The 23,622-nt window shown below is 38.5% G+C and overlaps 1 protein-coding gene across 1 annotated transcript in view; it reads right to left on the bottom strand.

The window, feature by feature from the left end:
* LOC120767737 (GTPase-activating protein CdGAPr) overlaps window positions 1-23,622 on the bottom strand; it is a 211,516-nt gene that overhangs the window by 159,229 nt on the left and 28,665 nt on the right. Inside the window, exon 2 of the mRNA XM_040093946.1 lies at window positions 2,931-2,973. The gene's annotated coding sequence lies outside the window, so the exon portion shown is untranslated. The remainder of the gene's footprint in view (window positions 1-2,930; window positions 2,974-23,622) is intronic.

Raw genomic sequence — 23,622 nt, 5'->3', positions numbered from 1 at the left:
CAATTTCACGCACACTTCGGCTGCCGCTGTAGTGAATTGGGGACGAGCACCCAGGAAATGTAATTACATGCAAAATTTGCAGTGAAATCGATTTTGAGTCCAAATCTCTACTCAGTATATATATATATTTATGTATATATTACAATTACAACACATACCTATCACGAATCAGCTCAGTGCAACAAAATCTTTATATAAATTGTTATGAACAAATTGCATCAGCGAACACGCGTCGAATGATCCGTAAGCCGCAACACATCAGCGCGATCAATTCATGCAATCGCTCGTTCATTCATATCAGCACACACAAATATGTACATATGTACCAACAACAAATATTCATTCATATAAATATGCAATATGCAATATCTGATATTTTTGCAATGAATCAATCAGTTTTACACACGCACACCAGCTAGGAGCCGCCGCTATTTACATACATATATATGTACATATATGCATTATTGTTGCTGCTGTTTCATTATTTACATATATTTATAGAGGTTTTGGTGGCGACATCATAAATTTTACAATATTCATTGAGGCACTTAGCAAATTAATTCAAAATTCCTTATAAATTTTGTTTGTGTAATTCATATTTTGCATTCCACACAGTTGTTGTTGGTGCAAGATTTTGGTTTGAAAAAATGAAACGAGTAAAGTAATGGCAATAGAACAACGTGTTTGGAATTTTTAATTATCTTTTGCATAGTAGTTTAGATTGAAATAACACAAGGTAAATAGTTTTTTTTTGTAGGTTAGAAAAGCGAGAGGTATGACAAGGCAATCGGCCGGCCGATGCTTAACTGCGCCGAACTAATATCGTCGGCTGGATGCAGTCAAACGCAAACTAGGAAATTTTAGACATGCCAGAACACTGCGCTCCAGACTATAACGTTATACCTCTTGATGTCTTCTATCGAACATCTACACAGTGAGGCCTGTATGCTCCCAGTTCAGGAACGTAATGAACTCCTCTCCAAACAGTTTCTACTCGGGTGTTTTTAGAAATCATACCTGCTTGAAGCGCAACAGCTTCCTAGCAGCATCAAGAGGTCTTTTCTCAACTTGTTCGACGACATAAGACAATACGTCGACGAGAGTTCGGACGAAACTAACTTTAGACATGCACTGACCGTTATTCAGAGTGGAGCCATAAACACCTAAACCACCCGCCCAAATTATCTGAACCTTACCATCCTAACGGTAACTAAATAACCATTACAACAACAATAATAAGTTTTCTTTACAAACTACATTTTTATATACCCAACTAGTTGGAGAATTCTACGATAAATCTAAAACGCGGTTAAAAAGACCGATATTGGCGGCTCCCACAAATGAGCAAATTCAGAGAGAAAAAAGAATGTGTGAAAAAATTCAGATCGATATCTTAAAAACTGTAGAACTAATTCCCCTATATGCATACCATACATACGAAAGGACATGAGTCGACTCAGCTCTTCAAGCTGGTAATTGGTATAATATACATATGTATATTTAATAGGGTCTCCGCCGTTGAACATCAAACTATCAAACATCGAGCTATCAAAAACTCTCAGCAAACGCCTTGCGAACTCTATATTACGGGAACTTTTTGACAAGGTGGGTGAGTACCACATCTCATTTCAAATACCCCTTGGTATATAATGTTCACATAGATCTTTTCTGGTCAATTAGCCGAGCTGTTTATCCTATTGCATGTGTGTCCTCTTATTTTAGCCTAAAACGTTTCAAAGTTGTAGGTATTTTCTGAGTACCTATTAAGCATTGAAATTTTCTAATCCCGACCGTTTGACTTTGTCAAGACATTCATTTTGCTCAGCAGTAGAAAAACTGGCTCCACTAAGAATTGAAATGAAATTCAGAGTCATGTACATATATATATCCTTACTGACCTTGCAAAGTTTTTGACGTTAAGAAAAATTTACAAAAATTAGAGCTCTACTTTTTAGCTACTGTAATTATTCTAACGCGAAAACACTCCATTGAATAAAAAAAATGGAGAGTTATCCAAAAAAGTGGATATCTATGAATACCTCATCATAGATGGGTAAATGATCCTCCTTAACATCGCCCTAAAGAAGCCTACCGACACACTGTGGCCAAATGCGTCATTCCAATATTTTTGCTTTGGTTTTGGACTATTGTTACTTCTATCCTCCCCTAATCACGCTTTAAGAAAACCTAAGAACGAACTTGAAGAAACTGTGTTACTCCATTATTGCAATAGCAGTTTATTGTAGGGAAAATGTTCGGGAATGTACCACTCTAGACTGCAATAGCCAGACTCTACTATTATAAAAAATCTTAATATAGCTATGAAAGCTGAGAACACCTGGACCTTTTTTTGGAATGCCTTGCAAATATTAATTTCAGTACTACCGATTTAATGGTCGGCGCTTTACTTGCCAGGGAGCTTAGTAAAAAAAAATTGAAGAAATCCGTTATGAAATTTCAAAGCTTGCTTTCGAACATTCTGGTATATAGAGGAAGGTTATAGCCATTATAGTCAACTAACTATCGATGCATGAAATTGCTACACTTAGAATTCTTGACATAGTAAAGACTACTGTGAAAAGAACTGCTACACGTTTTGGACGAAAGTCAGTACTAAAAGCATCATAGTTTATATCCGATCAAGGTGGTGTAAAAACGTCTGTGTGACCGAACCGTAGACCTTAAGCGAAATTCATATTTTGTGGGGATCAAGCTGCTTTAGCCTGATTGGACTGCTCTTAACTTCTCTTGTGCTGTTTTGCCTTTGAGTTTAGGGCAAACAAGTTCGGATTTACAATTTTATTGAGCGTGAGTTCTTGTTAACTTTTCTTCTTTCTTTTCTTGTTAACTTTTTACTATAAACATTCACTCGAGTGTGGGTATAAATAGCTTGCGAAATTCACACTGATTAAATCACATTTCTACCTTACCTGTATAATCTCCATTAAGATTTTCATGGATTCTGGTAAAAATCTGCAAAAAAAAATTTTAATATTATTATTTATCAAATTATTATAAAAAGCTCAGAGTTTCCCTACAAAATTTTATGGATTTCGAAGGAAGCAACGCTACTAAAATGATTAGTTTCTCGACAGAAAACGATGTGTGCAAAATTACAGATAGATATCTCAAAAACAGAGGCAAACTTAATATACTTTGTTTAGAGTAAATAGTAAAGTGCTTCAAGGGCGAGCTTGGAAGTATTTTCGAGTACACAACAGCGATGTCATTTTAGTCATGGCTAAACGGAAAGTTGACGCCTGACTTTTACGTATACAAGCTTACTTTCTCAACAGACTGAAAACGTGATTTTCCCAGATCCAGGTCCAGTTCTTCCTCGATGTTCGCTAAACTTTGGTTCTCATGAGATTGCTTATATTTTTTCAGCTATATCGAGGGTTAGCCTTTAGCTGATCCTACTTATTCAGAATAGACCCAGACATACCGAATATACTATGTCCATGAGCCTCGTATGATACTAATGAGCCCCGTATGATACTGGCCACCTCTTTGCATGCTCTACTAACGCCACTCATCTGACACCCTTCTTAATTGGTCCGACTCCGTCGAAACGGGACGTTTCCTGGGCCTACCGTTGGATGACGACAACGCATTCAATCGTTACCATCCTATTTGAGATTAGGTATCCGTTACAACAATAAGAAGTGCACTTAATTTAATGTGAATGAACTTGGATATTAATGTAAAGGTTAAGGTTAGGCAAAATAGGTATTAAGTATCTGAAAACCTGCTTAATGAAAGCTTAAAGTTGGTCTCTAAACTCGAATAAACCCTATTATGTTATTTTGTACGAGACGGAGAGAGAGAGAGAGAGAGAGAGTGAGAGACAGACAAAGAGATAAAGAAGAGGAGAAACAGAGCATGTACCAATTTAATTGAAGTTCGACTCAGAGAGTTTAGTTATCGAATTCTTAAAAATACAAATTTCCGGAAAAAATTACTCAAATTTATTATTATATTCAACAGAAATGATCTCTAAGTTCACACAGTGAGTTTCCCTAAATAGAACTGATAAACATGTATAGTATTTACGTGGTTCAGCACCACATGAAACATCTGCTTGGCATCCATATATGTATGTATATTGATATTTATATCTTCAAAGTCACCAGCTGGGGGAGCGCTTCACCTCAATCAATGCGGAATCAAGTCAAATGTCAAAAGGGTGGAATTAATTGCATTTACAAAAGAGGGGAAACGAATATCTACCAACAAACTTATAGAATATATGTAGAGTGCCTTGCGGTAATGTTAACTCCCCGCTTCTACAAAGCTGCTCGCTGCTTTCACCCTAAAACAATACTACGGATGCCAATCGAATTCTTTGCGTAAACTTATTTATGAAAACTCATTATATATTAGCGGAAAATATTTAAAGAATGTTGGAACCACTTTTTGCGACACTCTCCCAACAGTCGGTTATCATAACGCCAAGCTGAGCGTAAAGCGTGAAAATAAGAAGTGACAACCGAAAACACTTTTCGGCAGTAAAACAAACGCTTCGTATTCTCAAACACCAACAATGATATCACCAGTCGAACTGTTATCTACTAGTGTATATACGAGTAGTGTGTGCCGTAGGGGGGAATTAAAGCAAAAGTTGTGGGGCGATTTTGTGGGGGTGTGAATATGGCACTTGACGGGTACTTAAAATTCTATTTACAGTTGTTGCATTGCATTGCAAATACCCGCAATATTGCAGGCCATGGCCATTTACTGCGAACATCCGAGGAAATCGAGCATCAATGGGCCGGCAAACTGTGTACGGAGGGTGGAGTAAAGTGGAGCAAAAAATGTGGATGATTTGGCGCATGAAAAGTGCGCTGCGGTATCGGAGAAGTGATAGGCGAGTCGAGCGGCATGTAATATTCATGTGGCATGAATAATAACGTCGAATTGACGGAAGTAGTGGGCAAAAAACTGAGAATAAATATATACACATACGCATATGATTTGGATCACTTTGCTGTTAGTGTTTTCTTTGTATCCGTGGAGAGGCTGGCAACCCAATTTTCGCTCGCTGTTTACACAGTTATTTGCCTGTTTTTTACTTTTTATTTTTTGCTCTCTGTTAAATTTTGTACTTTATTTTCTGTTTTAAATTAATAATGTGAATTTGATTTTTTTTTAACTTAAAAAATTAAAAATTCTTTTTAATTTTAATTATTTCGATTGATAAATTTTGTATTTGGTTTTTTATAAACTCTTTTATATAATGGGTTGTCAAAAAAGTCTTGCGGTATTTTTATTGAAGTTTTTTTTTTATTGAAATTGAAATGAATTTTTGATGATTCATGCCCAGCTCTTGACCGATGCTACGGCTGCTACTATGCCGGTCTCTTTCGACCAATTCAGCGATTTTATCGCAATTTTCGACGACAGGCCTTCCGGAGCGTGGCGCATCTTCGACCACCTCTACACCAGAACGAAAACGTTGAAACTATCGTTGTGCGGTGGAAATGGAAACTGTATCGGGTCCATAAACTGCACAAATTTTATTGGCGGCTTGAGATCCATTTTTGCCTTTATCGTAGTAGTACTGTAAAATATGCCGTATTTTCTCTTTATTTTGCTCTATGTTTGCGACGCTATAACTCACGAACGACTTAAAAGAAACGACAATCATTCAAACACGTGTTAGCGCGTGAAATGAGCTTTCCAAAAAGGTATAGCATGATCCGATGCGACGAATAAAACTAGAGCTACGCGCTTTCAGCGCCAACTAGCGAAAATAACGCAAGACTTTTTTGACAACCAATACGAGTATTTTAATTATTTTTTTTTTTTTGTACGGCTGGAGCCGAAGGTCTTATTCCTCGACTCGAATCTCAAGCACTGCGTTTATAAACTTTTTATGCGACAGAATGGTCACAGCAAAGTGGGTTAACAAGGATGGGATACTTTCCTTACTGCTCTAGATTTTGTTGGTTAATGAACTGCTAATAAAGCTTGAAGAATAAGGTTGTCGTGTGACAGCCAACCTTGACGACGTAGCTCCTATGGTGAAATGCATATTTCTAACCACCGTCTGCAAGTTAGCCCATGAGTATCTCTGCCTAGAATCCAACTGGCAAATAAAAGCGTTCAAAGCATCAAAACAGATAAAACCAGAATGATTTTACCTTTCAGAAAGTATAAAATTCCAGACGTTCCTCTCTCTTCATTCGGAGGCTCACGCCTTCAACCTATTCATAAGGTAAAATGCGTGAAACCGTAGGCAAGCCAATAATGTCTATGGTGTATTCGCCTGGCGAAGGGCGTTTGAAAAGTTGAACTCACCGCTAGAAAGCTTGAACGTGCCCAATGAGCGGCTCTTATCGGCTCTGGGAGGCATTGCAAACTACTATACACCAACAATAGTTAATGCCCTGCATCCGTGTATATTGCCGAGTGCATTGCTAAGAAGGTCGCTCTAAGGCTCCGTTAAGCTTACTACGGTGTTTAAACTGGCACAAGCGAGAATTGTCTTTTCTTTAAATTCTTCTTCTTTACTGGCGTGGAAACCGCTTACGCGGTTATAGCCGAGTTAACAACAGCGCGACAGTCGTTTCGTCTTTTCGCAAGGTGGCGCCAATTGGAGATTGCAAGCGAACCCAGGTCCTTCTCCACCTGGTCCTTCCAACGGAGTGGAAGTTTTCCTCTTCCTCTGCTTCCGCCGGCGGGTACTGCGTCGAATACTTTCAGAGCTGGAGTGTTTTCGTCGATTCAGACGACATGACCTAGTCAGCGTAGGCCCTGTCTTTCAATTCGCTGAACTATGTCAATGTTGTTATATATCTCGTACAGCTCATCGTTTCATCGAATGGTTTCCATAAATCTTTCGCTGAACTTTTCTCTCGAAAACGCGCAACGTCGACTCATCTGATGTTGTCATCGTCCATGCCTCTGCACCATACAGCAGGACGGGAATAATGAGTGACTTATAGAGTTTTGTTTTTGTTCGTAGAGAGAGGACTTTGTTTCTCAATTGCCTACATTGTCCGAAGTAGCACCTGTTGGCAAGAGTTATCCTGCGTTGGATTTCCAGGCTAACATTGTCGGTGGTGTTATCACTGGTTCCAAGATAGACGAAATCATCTACGACTTCAAAGTTATAACTGTCAACAGTGACATGAGAGCCAAGTCGCGAGTGCGACGACTGTTTGAATGATGACAGGAGATATTTCGTCTTGCTCTCGTTCACTGCCAGACCCATTTGTTTTGCTTCCTTGTCCAGTCTGGAGAAAGCAGAACTAACGGCGCGGGTGTTAAGGTCAATGATGTCAATATCATCAGCATATGCCAGCAGCTGTACACTCTTATAGAAGATTGTACCTTCTCGGTTTAGTTCTGCAGCTCAAATTATTTTCTCCACAAGAAGGTTAAAGAAGACACACGAAAGGGAGGCGCCTTATCTGAAACCTCGTTTGGTATCGAACAGCTCGGAGAGGTCCTTCTCGATCCTGACGGAGCTTTTGGTGTTACTCAACGTCAGTTTACACAGTCGTATTAGTTTTGCGCGGATACCAAATTCAGACATCGTTTAAAGGCAGCTCCTTTTCGTGCTGTTGAAAGCAGCTTTGAAATCGACGAAGAGGTGATGTGTGTCGATTCTTCTTTCACGGGTCTTTTCCAAGATTTGGCGCATAGTGAATATCTGGTCGGTTGTTGATTTGCCAGGTCTAAGGCCGCACTGATAAGGTCCAATCAGATTGTTGACGGTGGGCTTTAATCTTTCACACAATACGCTCGATAGAACCTTATACGCCATATTGAGAAGGCTTTTCCCACGGTAGTTGCCGCAGATTGTGAGGTCTCCCTTTTTTTGGATTGGGCAGAGTACACTTGAATTTCAATCGTTGGGCATGCTTTCATCCGACCATATTTTACAAAGAAGTTGATGCATGCTCCTTATCAGTTCTTCGCCGCCGTGTTTGAATAGCTTGGCCGGCAATCCATCGGCCCCCGCCGCTTCGTTGTTCTTTAGGCAGGTGATTGCTATTCGAACTTCTTCATGGTCCGGCAATGGAACGTCTGCTCCATCGTCTTCGATTTTCTTCCAATTGCATCCTTGAAACTTGATCCTCAGGTCGCATAGGCTACGCTTAGTGGCTGTTTCTCTGCACGGATACCGACGAGGAATATTTGCTTGGAGGGAAGACGCTAAAGAAACAGCGCAGTTGACTTTTTCACGTATGGATCAAAGCTAGTAGGAACATTTAGAGGGGGAGTCTTCTATAAGGCGCTTTGTGTTAACTTAGCTTTAGCACTGTGGTGGTTTTTAGGCACAAGTGGCTACTATGAAGTTAACAGTACACATACTGCTCTGAAGTATACCTTCTCTCAGAGAGAATGGAATGAGGTTTATCCTCACTCCAAATAGCATCAAGCTACTTCATTATCAAACTCATTTGGGTGCCTCGGCATAACGGAACTGCAAAGCCGATTAGCTAGCAAAAGAGAGCACCCTTAACCCCTCACATCGGTGTGGAAACTTCTGAAATATTACAGGATACTTCAAGCCTAGAGAAGAGCGGAACATAATTCATCTTCCCACAATCATGCAAGTTATCTTAATGGAAATGGTACAATAAGCATTTAGGGAAGTGGAAAAAATACAGACACTGTCTCCTCAATTATCTAGCTTTTACAAGATTGAGGTTGAAACACTTCGGCAGACTTACCAGGAGACTAAACAAAAACTGACATTAGCCGCCTAAACAAATTTGTGATCTGTTCAAAGCGCTTTGCCGATTTATGATGGTTTTTTCATATTTTTTTTATATTTTGTAAATTATTAATTTTTTAATTGTTATATATTTTTTTATATATATAAGTACATACTTCTATATACATAAGTACATATACATATTTTTTTTTTATTCGTTCACATTCTTGTCGTAATTGTTACTTTTTCACAATGATTGTAGCTTCTCTTGCCGAGCTACAAGTGCAAAATTCGCGCATGAAATTGGGGTTGGTCCCAATTGAGGGCAATATGAGACTTCTATTTATGTAAAACATATGTATGTACCTGTGTGTGTGTGTGTGTGTGTGTGTGGTCAGGCATATTGTCTGCATTATTTGCGAATGTTTTTTGGCTGCTGTTTATTTAAGTGGGCTTTTAAGTTTCAGTTTATTGAAGCCACATTGAGTGGAGTTTTATTTATTTTTGGAAAACTTTTATTTTTTCTTGCGAATTTGCAATATGTTCTAGAAATATAAACTCGCATATGCATGGGAAATTTTTCAAGTAGCACTACCTTCCCAATTACCATTAACATAGCAGTAGATTTACGGTTTCGCTGGGCAGCTTCTTAGAGTGTAATGAACGGATTCCTCAACTCCTTATCTCTAGCATTTAATTACTTCATGATTAGACTGGTTTTGGTGTCTGGCCATGGCGTCATTGCAGGAAACTGCTAGGCTAGTGAGCGTGGTAAGTCAGATACTTCTGTCTTACTAGCTGCAGAAGGAAAACCTGTAGGAACTCTACTGACATTACGTTTCACTAATGGATGGTTAAGCCCCAAGCGAGCTTTCGTTCCAGTTACGTAAACTCGACTTCCATGAGAACGGAGACTCTAATCATGACAGAAAATGAGTCAGTGTTAATTACTTACTTTCTACAGAGTCCGACACTCGAAGCCATAAATTCGGTTTGGAAAATTATTTTTATTTATTTTAAAGCACAAAATGTGTGAAAATAATCATAAATTAAGGACCAATTCATTTTTGCTCGATATGACCACCTTTTGCCTTAACTATGGCCTTGAGACGGTCAAAAAACGAATCGCAAGCTGCCCGAATGTGACTGGCCGGTATTTTGGCCCACTCGCGGACAATGGCTTTCTTCAGCATCTCGAGACTGTTGTGTTTTTTACTTCGGACTTTGCTCTCCAAAAAAATAATGAAGTTCGAAACGTTGTTTTTAAACCATTCATGGTTCACTCGCGCTTTGTGAGACGGTGCTGAGTCTTGTTGAAACGTCCATGGTTTGCGACCGCAATGTTTGTTTGCCCACGGCTTCAAAGCAACCTCCAGAACACTTTTCCGATAATATGTCGCATTTACTTTGACGCCAGGCTCGATGAAAACAATTGGAGAGCGCCCATCTGCGGTGGCAGCGCCATTATTTGTGGCGGGTGCTGCCTCCTGGTGGCCAACTGATGACTTAGATTCTCGTATGAACGGTCGGTCAAGTAAACCCTATGGTTTTGAGAGTTTACGAATTGCTCAGTTGGAAAAATTGTTTCGTCAGAAAACACAATGTTCGGAATTTGACCGCTTTCGGCCAAGCGGAGCAACTGCTTCGCTCTCTCAAGTCTTACTTGTTGCTGCTTCGGTGTGAGATCATGGACCTTTTGGAACTTGTAAGGCTTGACCTTGAGCTCATTTTTCAATATGCGTCGGATGCTGCGGTCGGATATTTTCAGTTCTTTAGCCATTTGATTGGCACTTCGTCGTGGATTTCGCACAAGTCGCTTCTTCACTTTCCGAACCATCTCACGTGACGTTGCAGTCTCTTGATGACCACCATGGCGTTTTGCGATGCTACCAGTATCATTGTAACGAGTGATGTTGCGATAAACAAAAACTTTATTCACATTAAGGTGCTTGAGCTCACGAACAATTGCTGCGAATGCATTTACGAACAGTTTTTAAGGCTGTGTGGGTTTGATATATGTACATATATGTATAGTCGAAGTTCGATAAAAACTTCGCACAAATTTTATGTCCCATACAATATTGAGGTTACGACCAGGTATGATTTTATTATTTTTTCTTTAGATGGTTAATTATTCCGTGGTTTACGTCGGCGCTTTCTGCATAACGACATTCTTTGCGTAGATTTGGCGTTAGACGGCGATGTTTTCATAGACATAAAACTCAGGGAACCTTTTCTTAACAATTAAATTTTGCGATATATTATCCCTTTGGATAGCTTGCTTTCATTCGAGTTATGCATTTTATTTATATTTAATTTAATTTTATTAGTATAAATATACAGCTCTAGATCTAAAATTCTATTAAAACTTCTCAAATTTCAAATTCACTTAACTACTTTTAGGTAAATAATTAATATATTTTTGTGGACACAAATTCAAAGTATACCTTTAGGAGCAGGCGTAAGATAACTGCCACTTTGGGTTGGGTTATAATTCCAATCAAAAAGTTTTCCACCTACTCTTATTGGGCAATTAAAAACAGAGCATTTCGTAGCATAATCAAATTATCAACCACACCCGACTGCCTTAATTCAGAGCACACAAGAGATAATATTACATTTATGCCGTAATCACGGACCGGCCATTAAAGCAATTTGAAATATATTTTTAACATGAAAGTGCTGCCTACTTTTAGGCGCCATAGCAGCTTGCGTGCGTTCGAGCGTATATTACCGGGACTAAGAGCGAGAGAAGAGTAGCTGAATTCTCAGAATTGTAACCGACAAACTGTGAAGCGCCTTAATGTATGCAACACATATGAATATACACAATTTTACGATGACTAATAGTTGGATGCGTTGCTGTAGGCGGGACTAAGTGATGGCAAGGAATAAATATATTTGTCACAGCATTATGGCTAAATATGCATGAGTAAAAGCGGTTTGAAACCGGAGACGAAAGGAGAATGGAGACAGTAGTGAGCCGCTGTACGGACGTAGTTCATGTGGGCGCTGTGGGAGCTGGATTTTTCGTGGAAATATTGGGGAAAAACACTCGCTTGCTAACAAACAAGCACGATTTATGAGTCATGAAGTTTAGTGAGATGGAAATGTACCAGCGCAGGATATTTTCCTGCAGCTATTTTCTTTTTTTCTTCCTTTTGAATATAAATTGCAAAAGATTAAATTGGAATCTTCTAGGAAATCAGCTGATTTGATAAAGAACCATGAATGCAGACACAATTCTGTAGTAAAATTTCGAGGAAATATCTAAATCTCTACTGCAACAGCTGAGTCATAAATGGAAAACGGAAAGCAACATCGTCAGAGCAAAGCAACTATTGAATTTTCTTGTTTTCCTTTTCAGTGCCCAATTTGCCATAACTCTCTTAATGCTTCAATAAAAATTAAAAAGAAAACAGCAAAAATATCTCAAGTGTCAAAATCCCCTCATTCATTGCAATTTCGTTACCAATACAACGCATTAAGTAATATTTTAATGCAAATATTTGCACATTTTGGCGTGACCACCTTGAACTTTTCTTGCCTCTGCGCACTTAAGCGCGAATGTAAATATTATTAAGACACTTACAGCTGGCGCTAATGAATAAAATACGCTCGCGTGCACTTACAAAGTAAACAAAGCAAATTTTCGCAAACAAAAAAGGCAAGGATGTAAGGAAGACCAAATAAAAACGAGCGGAGCCGGACGTTAGATACTGCTATGACGATTTTTAGGAATAAAAGACGTGGGAAATGTCTCGGGATGTAAAGGGTTGTTTTATAGAGACACAGAATCCTATATTCCTAGAGGATCAAAAGTAAAAAAACGCGGAAAGACCATAAGAAGACTAAGTATATCAATACGAGCGGAAACGGTCATTAGGCACTACCTTTCCGATTTTAAGGAATGAAGTTGCTTGGAGCAATTGGAAAGTAAAGTACACTCCTGACGAACAAAGACCCAACTCTACAAGTCGCTCACCATTGCCGTCCAGCTGTATGGCGCGGAGGCATGGACACTGGCATTATCGGATGTGTCTGCCCCTTAGGAGCAGAGGAGCAGCCGGGGAAGCAGAGGAAGAGAAAAACCTCCACTCCATTGGAGAGATCAGGTGGAGAAGGATCTGCCTGCACTTGGTATCTCGAATTGACGCCGGTGTCTTCGCTAGTAAAGAAGAAGAAGAAGAAGATGGGCGCATAAAATACCTCAAAGTGTCTGTAAAAATTATTATTTAGGGTGTTTTTCGGTAATTACATTTTTTCACAAAGATAAAATTTTCTAGAGGAACAAATGTCAAAAGAAAAAAAAGAAAGTAAAAAGACCACATAACTATGAGCGGAACCGCCTGAAAAGTGGTTATATGTGGTGGGTAGGCTCTTTAAAAAAAATCAAATTTCCTAACGGAACAATTGTCAAAGCATGATGGCATTCTACATATATTTGAGTTCGGAAATAATTTGAAAAATTAAGAATTGTGGAAATATATTTCCAGCATATCGGCCTTAACGGCAAAAGTCAGCATTATCATGATGATCCAGAATTTTCATACAGAAAATGTGAGTGACTGATCTGGTTTACGCGCCGAAGTCAGCTTTTTGTTTAACGTAATAGAGCAGTCGAGGTTCATTATTTTTATTATCACAAAGTCCGTTATAAGCACAAAGATATTGTACTCTCTTTACAACATGGTGTGTTCGTATAAAATCAACATTAATAATACCATATAATACAAAAAAAATGTATTAAAAATTAAAATAATAAAATATTGTTTGGTCAGCAGTAAAACTTGATGCACTGCACATTAAGAACACAACAGCGGAAAGAATGACGCATTGTTTGCTGTCAGTCGCAGTTTATATAAAGTTTGATGTGTTTGCTTGAAATATTGATGGGACGAACCAGCGGCGATAATAAGCGTAAGGCGACCAAGAAAATAAAGCAAAACAAGTGAAGAAAGTCTCATACCGTTCTTCCTGAATATGCAGTACGAGTATTGAAGATATTACTGAATATAGAAAATTGCGACCTGATTTCTCATATTCATCAGTGCGCTTGTGGATATAATTCAGGAACAACAGAGCTTCCTAATATGAGCTAAATAGAAATATACATCGGGCCCTTCACTTTCCATCCCAAAGGTGTTGAAATAGACTTCCATCAAAGTGAATTGTTACAGTCGTCGGTCTCAAACAGTTCTTTAATCAAGTGCTGATCGTAATTCACAGTAACACCTTCATTTACTTCTTCCTAGCGAATTGCGGCCTTTCAGTTACCACCAATCGAAAACCATGAGCTCAATATGATATGCATCGATATTATAGGTAGGCTGCGTCGAAACTGGATAAATGCAGAAAGGGATACGAGACGCACGAACACAACTAGCTCCTTAGACGTATGCAACGAACAAGCCGATGTTTCAACGACAGTGACAGCTCTTTCTAAACGAACGGCACCAAGTCCAATAGAACAGGAGTCAGAGAAAAGGGGGCGAGGACCCGGAAATACTGTGTGGCACGTAATCAAAACGAAGAGCAAACTCAAGGACAAAAAGATGACAAGCTCCAGAAGCAGAAACGGGCACCCAGAGCCAGAGTTCGATCAGAAGCAGTGATAATCAAACCGGCAGAAGGTCGCAGCTATGCGCAGGCAACACGTCATGACAGACCAAGACAATGTGGAAGTCCGAGCAATACGGAAAACAAAACCAACTGCCCTGCTCCTAGAACTGAAGAAGGGAGAAAAACCGAAACCAGAGCTCCGAAATGCTCTCACGAGCAATCTATGTGGTATAGCTTCTGTAAGCGAGCTAAAGCAGAAAGCCACAATTGAGATCCAAGACCTCGACGCCTCATCCGCCGCACCACCGCAAGTCACGACCTCTGTAAGACGTCTGCTAGAGCAATCAGATGAAGAAATCACAGTGAGGACCAGCGGTCCAAATACTCGCGAACAAATACGTGCATATGTGACGCTGACAGCCGATAGCGCAAACAGGGTACTAAAGGAAGGTCACATAAAACTAGGATGGATCAGGTGCAGGATGAAGCTTATGAAGGAAGTCAAAAAATGCTACAGATGCTTCGACTTCGGCCTCTTATAATGGGAATGCAAAGAGCCCGACAGAAAAGGCCCCAAAGAGGCGTAACAAGATATTCTGGACTTTTGCTATTCTGAGGTGTCAAATCAACAAAAAGACTAGCTTGAAAATGTGAAAAACATATGTATGTCGAATATTTCCCAGACGTTCTACAGACTTTTAATGATAGCAAGGCAACTATACCTTTCAAATGATTCGAAAAATACAAGGTACTTGTCGAGAAATCTACATAGTAACACAATTAAAGGAATATTAGGGTTAATCAGGAGTGTTTCGGGCGCTTCGCTCAACTTATGGTCAACATAATCGGCCTACTGAGCGTACTATTCGCACAGCATTCATTATTGGATAATATTCAATCGAAGATCCGACGTTTTCGAGCCAAATTTTGTTCAGCGATGGCTCTGGCTCAAGGCAAAATTGCCGCATTTGGGACGAAGAGCAACCTATTGGACTCAAGAGCTGCCATTTCATCCCGAAAAAGACAACGTTTTGGTGTGGATTGTAAACCGCTGGAATCATCAGTCCATATTTCTTCAAAAATGAGGCCGGTGAGAACGTAACCGTCAATGGCGAACGTTATCACGCTATGATAACCGACTATTTGATGCCTGAAATTGAAACTAGGGATCTCGGCGACATTTAACAATATGGCGCCACTTCCAACACATCGCATCAATCAATGAATTTATCGAGAGAACACTTCGGTGGACAACTAATTTCACCCGGTCGAATGGCCACCAAAATCATGTGATATCACATCGTTAGATTTTTCTTGTGGGGATATGTAAAGTCTTAAGTCTATGCGGACAATCCTGTTTCGATTCAGGCCTTGGAGTAAAACGTCACGCACGTCATTTGCCAGTTAAAATGCTTGAACGAGTCATGCAAAATTGGACTCAACGGATGAACCATCTAAGACGTAGCCGCGGCCAAGTCTTCAAGAATAAATCCCAATGAATGTTCTTTTGAATGATAATAAACATTTCATATTAAATATATATTATTTTCTTGAGATGAGTTCCGCTTTTTAATTCTAAGCAGAACCGAATTTCGAAACTTTCAAAATGTTGAATGACGTTTAGCTGGAGAATTAAGCGGAAAGCACAGGAATGAACAAACTGCTTCTGAATCTGTTATGAAAAAATGTTTAAAGGAAACTCTCTCTTCTGCAACACCTCTAAATCAGATAAGATCCTTTGACATATAAAATGAATAATGAGCACCATAATTTAAACAGCCACTAAGTATTTTCAAATGCTGCGAACATATAATACCAACGACACCATTGACAAAGCAAATGAAAAGTACACAACTCAATGAGGTTTCTATGCAGAGAACGTCGCTAGTTTAGGCTTTTTAGCCGGCTCAAGCGCAATTTACAGCATCAAAATTGCCAAGTGCCACTTCTGCACAAAGCGGGAACCGCTTTAATGGTAGATATACATATGCATATATATATATATTAATCTATACAGTTGCGAACAGTACAATGGCAGTATGAAATTATAATTCTTCGTTGTCTAAACAAAACCTGTGGCAATATATTAAGGTAGTCGTCTTGATTACTTTATCTCTATTTTATCGTTTTTGAATTTCTTCTGTCTAAAACATTTAAACATGAGTACCAAAAAGTACATTGTTCCACTTTAACATCACAAGGTTTATGCAATTAATTTTGAGGAGATATGAGAAATATTTATATATTATAAAGACCAGTAAAAAGAATTCCATTATTTTTCTAGGCCTACCGTTGGATGACCTCGATGACTAGACAACGGAGACTAGATAACCATTACAACAACAGTAACACCATGGATATTGTCAAAGATAAAATACGCCATATTTTACACCTTTTCTTCGTTAAAGTCAAAAAAACAAGCCGAGATGGCGAAACTGTAAATAAAGTGTATGATTCTGATACTGTAATCGATAAAAAACAATACAAATCGAGTCCGACCGTCCAACGAGTGGTTACTGCTGATGAAAAATGGGTTAAGTAGGTTAACGTCAAGCACAAATGATCTTTGTCGAATCGCGGTGAGGAGACAGACGCGGTAGCCAAACCAGGATTGACGGTCAGGAAGATTTTGCTATGAGTTTGGTGGGATTAAGTTACTCTCCGACAACAGTTGGACTGTCTGAAGGCAGCGAACTTCCAGGAGCCAGGAGACCAACATGAGAGGAATGTTCCATCAGAACAATATCAGGTCACAAAAATCGATAGCGACTCCCCAGAAGCTATTTAAGCTTGCTTGGGACGTGCTTATAGTCCGTACCTGGTACCAAGTGATTACTACCTGTCTGAGACGAATGATTTTTATGTTGATAGAAGTTTGTAAAAATCGACTATCTGTATTAATGAAGGAAAGACCGAGGGTTTCTCTTAGAGTGGCATTATGAAATTACATTAAAATTGATTAGGGTTTTCACAAGTCTTATAAAGTTACAAGTTATAACGATTGGAAAACATACCATTGAGAATTGTAAATGTGTAAACTCATTTTTGTATGAAATCCAACAACAATTTTTTTAAACAAATTTATAATTTTACGATTTTACGATGCTTTACGACGGGTTGTGAGTACCCCAGGTAATAAGTTATCGGAAAAACTGTGCACATTCCTATATTTACTAAACCTTATATTAAAAGCCGTTTGTAAGACGTTTCCAACAAGGACAATTCGTCGAAATATCCTCTTCTTCCTGATTAAGAAGAAGAAAAGTTAACTTACTGAATTCTTTCCAATCCTTAGACCGCCATCACATCGAAAATCTATTACTTACGCCAAAGAAGCCTTTTCAGTTAATATTCAATTAGGAAAAAATTACTTTGGATTGTCATTTAAACGTGCTGAAACAAAACTCGACAAAACCGAAGACTGTGTTTGCTTAATTCTATGACATGTTGGAGCGCAGTCGAGTAAATTATCAACTTATGGAACAATTTGACTTAAAAAAAAAATTAGTAATTTTTTATTCCTATTTCAAGCACTAAAAATCACCAAAAAATGCCGGCATAGGGAGTAGAAGGTAGGATTGCGACCAGCAACCAAAAATATGATTCAGCTAACAGGCATAGGCTTGGTTTTCGCTGCGGTCATGACTGGTAAAGGTTAGGAATGGCGCCTGAGAGTTCGTTTCAAGAATATGCCTACTAAAAGACGCAGCTAAGTTAATCACTAGACTCAAGGAAGTATGGAGAGTATAAGCGCGCCTGTGCCTTAGTTCTGCCAAGCATATGGAATAGTTCCTTAACTGCAAACAGTCTTTTCTGGTGAATTAATAATGCCCGGAACAACAAATATCTTTTAAGTTCTCTACCGTTACGAATAATAATAAATTAAAGTTAAATATCTGATTAAAGACGTAAATGACGTAATGAAGACATTACTTGTAAGAGTAATGCCATTTTTATCTTCGCCACTGTCGGCTATGTAAAAGTTCACAGGTATTTTTTAATGCTTACACGCCAAGAGCATAGTGCAAAACGTGAAAAAGAGCCAAGGCGAAAAGGCCGTTGCGCTTGTCTATCCTTTCCTCTTCATGCTTACGGCCGTTTAAGTGTGTACTTGCAGCAACAGGCTCAACGGCTTACAACCGGCACATATGTATGCCTTGATGTCTGTATATACATATAGTGGCTCCAAGCCAAAAGTCGGACACCTTAGAAAAATTTGTTGCTTTCTAAAAATATTTAAAGTCCAAAGAAGTTAGGAAAAAGGTTACATTTTTTTTCAATTACTTATTTATTTCAGTTCCAAAAAATAAAAACAAAACATATAAATTAATTCAGTATTATAAAATATTCTACTAAAACATCAAATAAGAGCAAATTCAATGCACAAGCCAAACTCGGACAGTAGCAACTCTCTTCTAAATAAATGCAACTCTGTCAAAGAATTGCAACCAACTTCAAGTAGAGTGTTTGGCTGACTAACGGGAATTCCCTGATAGTTTTTTTTAATATAAATATAGTTGGAATTACGATTTGTGATTTGAAAATGTCTAGGCAAAGAGGCCAAACCAGTATTGAATTTAGAAAGTTGGTTATTAAGCATTCCAACGATGGAAAATCCGTGCGTGAAATTACGCAAATTGTTGACAGAAGTCGTTCTACTGTCCACGATATAATTAAGCGCTTTAAAACCAACAAACAAGTGGAAAACAAGCTTAAAGCTGCACACAACAAGATTTTTACCGATGCAGATAAGCGATACCTGTTGCGAAAGGTTAAAGATAATCCTTTCCTTAGCGCACCAAAGTTAGCTGTTATAGCTGAAAATGAGTTGGGGAAGAAATCTAGTGCATCTACTATTAGAAATCTACTTCATGAAGCTGATCTAAATGGTAGAAAGGCCCGACAAAAGCCGTTGATCAGCAAACGAAATCAGACCATCCGATTAAAATTTGCAAAAGAACATGAAAATAAGGATTTTTCGTTCTGGAAAAATGTTATGTTTACTGACGAAAGTAAATTTAATATTTTTGGCTCCGATGGAAAACCATATGTTTGGCGGAAACCAAATGAGGAGCTGCAACTGCGCAATCTGAGACCAACTGTTAAACATGGTGGCGGATCGGTAATGGTTTGGGGTTCATTTTCGGCTTCTGGACCAGGGTCTTTGCATTTTATTGAAGGAATAATGAATCAGAATGACTATCTTAACATTTTAAGAGAAAATTTACCAAAAAGTCTTGAAAAATTGGATCTCAGTGATAATTGGTATTTCTATCAACACAATGATCCAAAGCACAAGGCCTACAAAGTGCGTTCTTGGTCACTTTATAATTGCCCCATGTTCTGGAAACGCCACCCCAAAGTCCAGATATTAATCCGATCGAAAATTTATGGGACTATCTTAACACAAAAATTCGACAGCATTCGTGTAATCAAGCAAAATGATTTGAAATTCTGTCTTATTACAAGAATGGGAAAAAATCGAACCTAGTTTTTGCGAAAAATTAGTTAAATCAATGCCTAACCGGCTCAAAATCGTTATTAAAAATAAAGGTCTTCATACAAAATATTAGTTTTTAAAATATATGTATGTATATTGAAATTTCAAAAAACTTGTTGACTGTCCGAGTTTGGCTTGTGCATTGAATTTGCTCTTATTTGATGTTTTAGTAGAATATTTTATAATACTGAATTAATTTATATGTTTTGCTTTTATATTTTGGAACTGAAATAAATAAGTAATTGAAAAAATATTTTACTTTTTTTTCGAACTGCTTTGGTTCAAATATTTTTAGGAAAGAACATTTTTCTCTTCGGTGTCCGACTTTGGCGTGGAGCCACTGTATAGTATATACACGTTTATATAAATATGCATCTACTGCAGTTATGCTATCACATGCAGTATGCAGTGCAACATGTTCGTGAATACGTGTTCGTAAATATGTATGTTGGTATATGTAAAAATAAATAACTACAAATTAAAGTATGTTGTTGCAATTTGCTAGTTTTGCATACTTAACTAGCAAAACATGCGAAAGCAAATTCTACACTTGCATACAAAGTTGTAAATAGTTTACGAGGATATGCTACTTACATATTTACACAGCTAACAGTAGCGCTAGTATACGTAAACATACAGGGTGTGTCAGCTTTTATGTTTACTAACCGTTTTTTTACCGCCGATTGACCAGGAATCGCTTTAAACAGCATCAACGCGCCGAAATATTAACATTTTGAATTCCAAAAAGCTCGTTGAAATAACAATATTTCTCCATTCTGGGTTTAAGAAACTTTTCGACGTGACCAAAAACTGCCGTTTTGGCCAGTCTGTTGTGTCAAAGTCATTATTGTGTCAAATTTTCTCAAATATACGGAGGCTGCTATATATATTTCTGGCCTAGGGCAACACTAAGTGTTGCCAGGTGCAATCTGACATTTCCATTGGAAAGTTTGACAGTTTTTAGCATAACATCACTCAGAACGTTTTGTCGTTTAATCGTGAATTGTTTTATTTACAGGGAATTCAAAAATTCATCTCGGCCAAAAAATGGAATTAACTCGTGAACATTTTGTGCGATCATTTTTCACAACTTTCGACGTGGATTATCACGACAAGAGTGCATCGATGAACTAAAATCTTTGTATGGCTATGAAGCACCATCCTATAGCACTGTGAAAAACTGGTACAACGAATTCAATCGTGGCCGACGCTCGCTCAAAGACGAATTCCGTGAAGGTCGTCCAAAACCAGCCGTTGTTCCTGAAAACATCGATGCCGTACGTGAACTGATAATGCAAGACCGTCATGTAACATACCTTCAGATAGAGGCATGCCTATGCATTTCTCCCACCAGCATACATTCGATATTGCATGAACACCTGGCCGTAAAAAAGGTTTGTTCTCGTTGGATCCCGCACAATTTGACAATCGCTCAAAAAAAGGCTCGTGTGGATTGGTGTAAAGAAATGCCGAAAAAATACGATCGCGGTGCTTCAAAAGACGTTTATAAGATCGTCACAGGTGACGAATCATGGGTCTATGCGTATGAGCCCGAAACAAAACAACAATCGACCGTGTGGGTCTTCCAAGACGAGCCAAATCCAACGAAAGTTGTTCGTGGAAGAAGCACTTCAAAGCAAATATTCGCCTGTTTCTTCGGCAAAACTGGTCATGTGGCGACTGTTCCGCTTGAGCAACGTAGGACGGTCAATTCTGAGTGGTACACCACCATTTGTTTTCCTGAAGTCTTCTTAAAAATTCGAAAAAGGAACAAGAGAAGACGAATCATTGTGCACCATGACAATGCGAGCTCTCACTCATCGGCTCAAACCAGCGCCTTTTCGACCGGCCAAAACGTCGAATTGATGGGTCATCCGCCGTACAGCCCTGACTTGGCACCCAATGACTTCTTTTTATTCTCACACATCAAGAAAATAATGCGTGGTCAATGATTTTCGTCGCCAGAAGATGCTGTTGAAGCATTCAAAAGCCATGTTTTGGAGGTGTCTCAATCGGAGTGGAAAAAGTGCTTCAAAAATTGGTTTGAGCGCATGCAAAAGTGTATAAATCTTGATGGAGAATATTTTGAGAAACAATAAAAGCATTTTCGTTGATAAATATTCCTATTTTCATTATTAGGCCAGAAATTTATATAGCAGCCCTCGTAATAATATATCGAATAGGATATGAATAAACACCGCTGTTTGCGTTTAAAGCTACACAGGTTATACCTAACCTCACTATCAACGGCATCGTGTCAATAGACAAATTGGAAGCCACCGGCTTTTTAATAGAATGACAACAGATAAGAGCTCCGCTCTCTTCGTGCGTTTTACTACTAGATAACTATGGACCGCGACAGCTTGGCCAGCGCTGAGCTACCATTAATTCATTAGAGCTGGCAAACCATTGCTTTGCTCTTTAATTGACATATGTCGGTCATTGTCCTATTAGCCCATTTACACATTTTCACAGATACTGATTTCAAGAACACGACGAGCCACTGCGAATCAGTTTTAGCGAAAGAATACCGGAGGACTGATGTCAAAAAATATTAAGTGTTGAAAGAAATCGCTAAATCTGACTCCTCCCGGTATCGCTTTGTGTTGTTACTTAAGAAACAAAGTGTAAGCCAGCAATCCTTGTAAGATTTACGAATTCACGGCAAATATACGAGAAATTTCTTTATCCAACGGCTTAAGAGATGGCTAACTCTATAGCTCTAAACACTTTTGGAATTTTAAGTGACATATTTCATTCAAACAACATTTAAAGAAAAATATGTTATATATTCGTGACCCTTTTACACTGTCAGAAAAATATAGTAAACCGCTTTCCTTACATGGGCAAATGCATTTTTCCGAAAAGGAAGAAGTCGCACGGCGCCATATCAGGTGAAAATGGTTAATGGTTAAAATGTGATTTTTCGTCAAATAATCGGTCACAAACGTCGATCGATGAGACGGATTCTGAGCAATTTTTGGACGTCAGTCAATTTGTGCAGAACAAACCGTACACCACACACCTTTCGTAAGCCCAAATGTTCGGTCAAAATGCGATAAATCGATGTTTTGGAGATATTCAATTCCATTTCCATGAATTTCAATGATGATTTCGGCAGATTTCTGATGAATTCACGCACAGTTTCGATGGAATTACTGTTTACTTTGGAACGCACCTTGTATATATTATCCCCACATCAAGTACAAAACTTTATTAGAAAAGAGTTTAAGGATAATAGAATACTGTAGAGTTTTACTGAAGAACGCATCCAAAGTTTTTCGGAGGTCTTTAAAAAAGAGTTGTCCGGGATGCGTAAACTGTGAATCATAAAGTTTTAGTTAAACAAATTTGACACAGACTTGTTGTAATATAAACACAAGAATAATATTCTTCTTGTATTCAAATCAATACACCAAAAGAGTGGAGCTTACGCAGTGCCAACAAGGAAGTGGCGAATCGATAACGGCTGATATATGAGTATACAAAACTCTAGCTACAAACCTTGGCCGTCAGCATTTGTATTTCCTTATACCTATACATATCTACCAGTAAATAATACACATTTAAAGTTATAACATTTGTTTTAGTAAAGTGAAGCCCTGAAAACACACCTAACTGCTCTTGAGGCAATATATTATTTACAAATGTGAAATGTTTGCATAATAGAAATCACCGTTGCGTGGGCAGGTGTAACAGTAGCAGCAACCATAGTAGCCCAAAGTGGTCGGCAATGACGAAATAACAATGTACTATAAGGTAATCAGAAACCAATGTGCCATAGTTTCCGCCGCATTTTCTTTACGGCATGCTCAAATAACAATTGTTGGAATAGTATTTGTGAGCTTTGACTGGCAGTAACATCTCTAAAGTAAGATAAATAACGGATCAT

Source organism: Bactrocera tryoni, chromosome 2, assembly GCF_016617805.1.
Source record: "Bactrocera tryoni isolate S06 chromosome 2, CSIRO_BtryS06_freeze2, whole genome shotgun sequence".
Lineage (NCBI taxonomy): Eukaryota > Metazoa > Arthropoda > Insecta > Diptera > Tephritidae > Bactrocera > Bactrocera tryoni.
The sequence above is the reverse complement of the archived record's forward strand: the minus strand, read 5'-3'. Positions and strand labels throughout refer to the sequence as shown.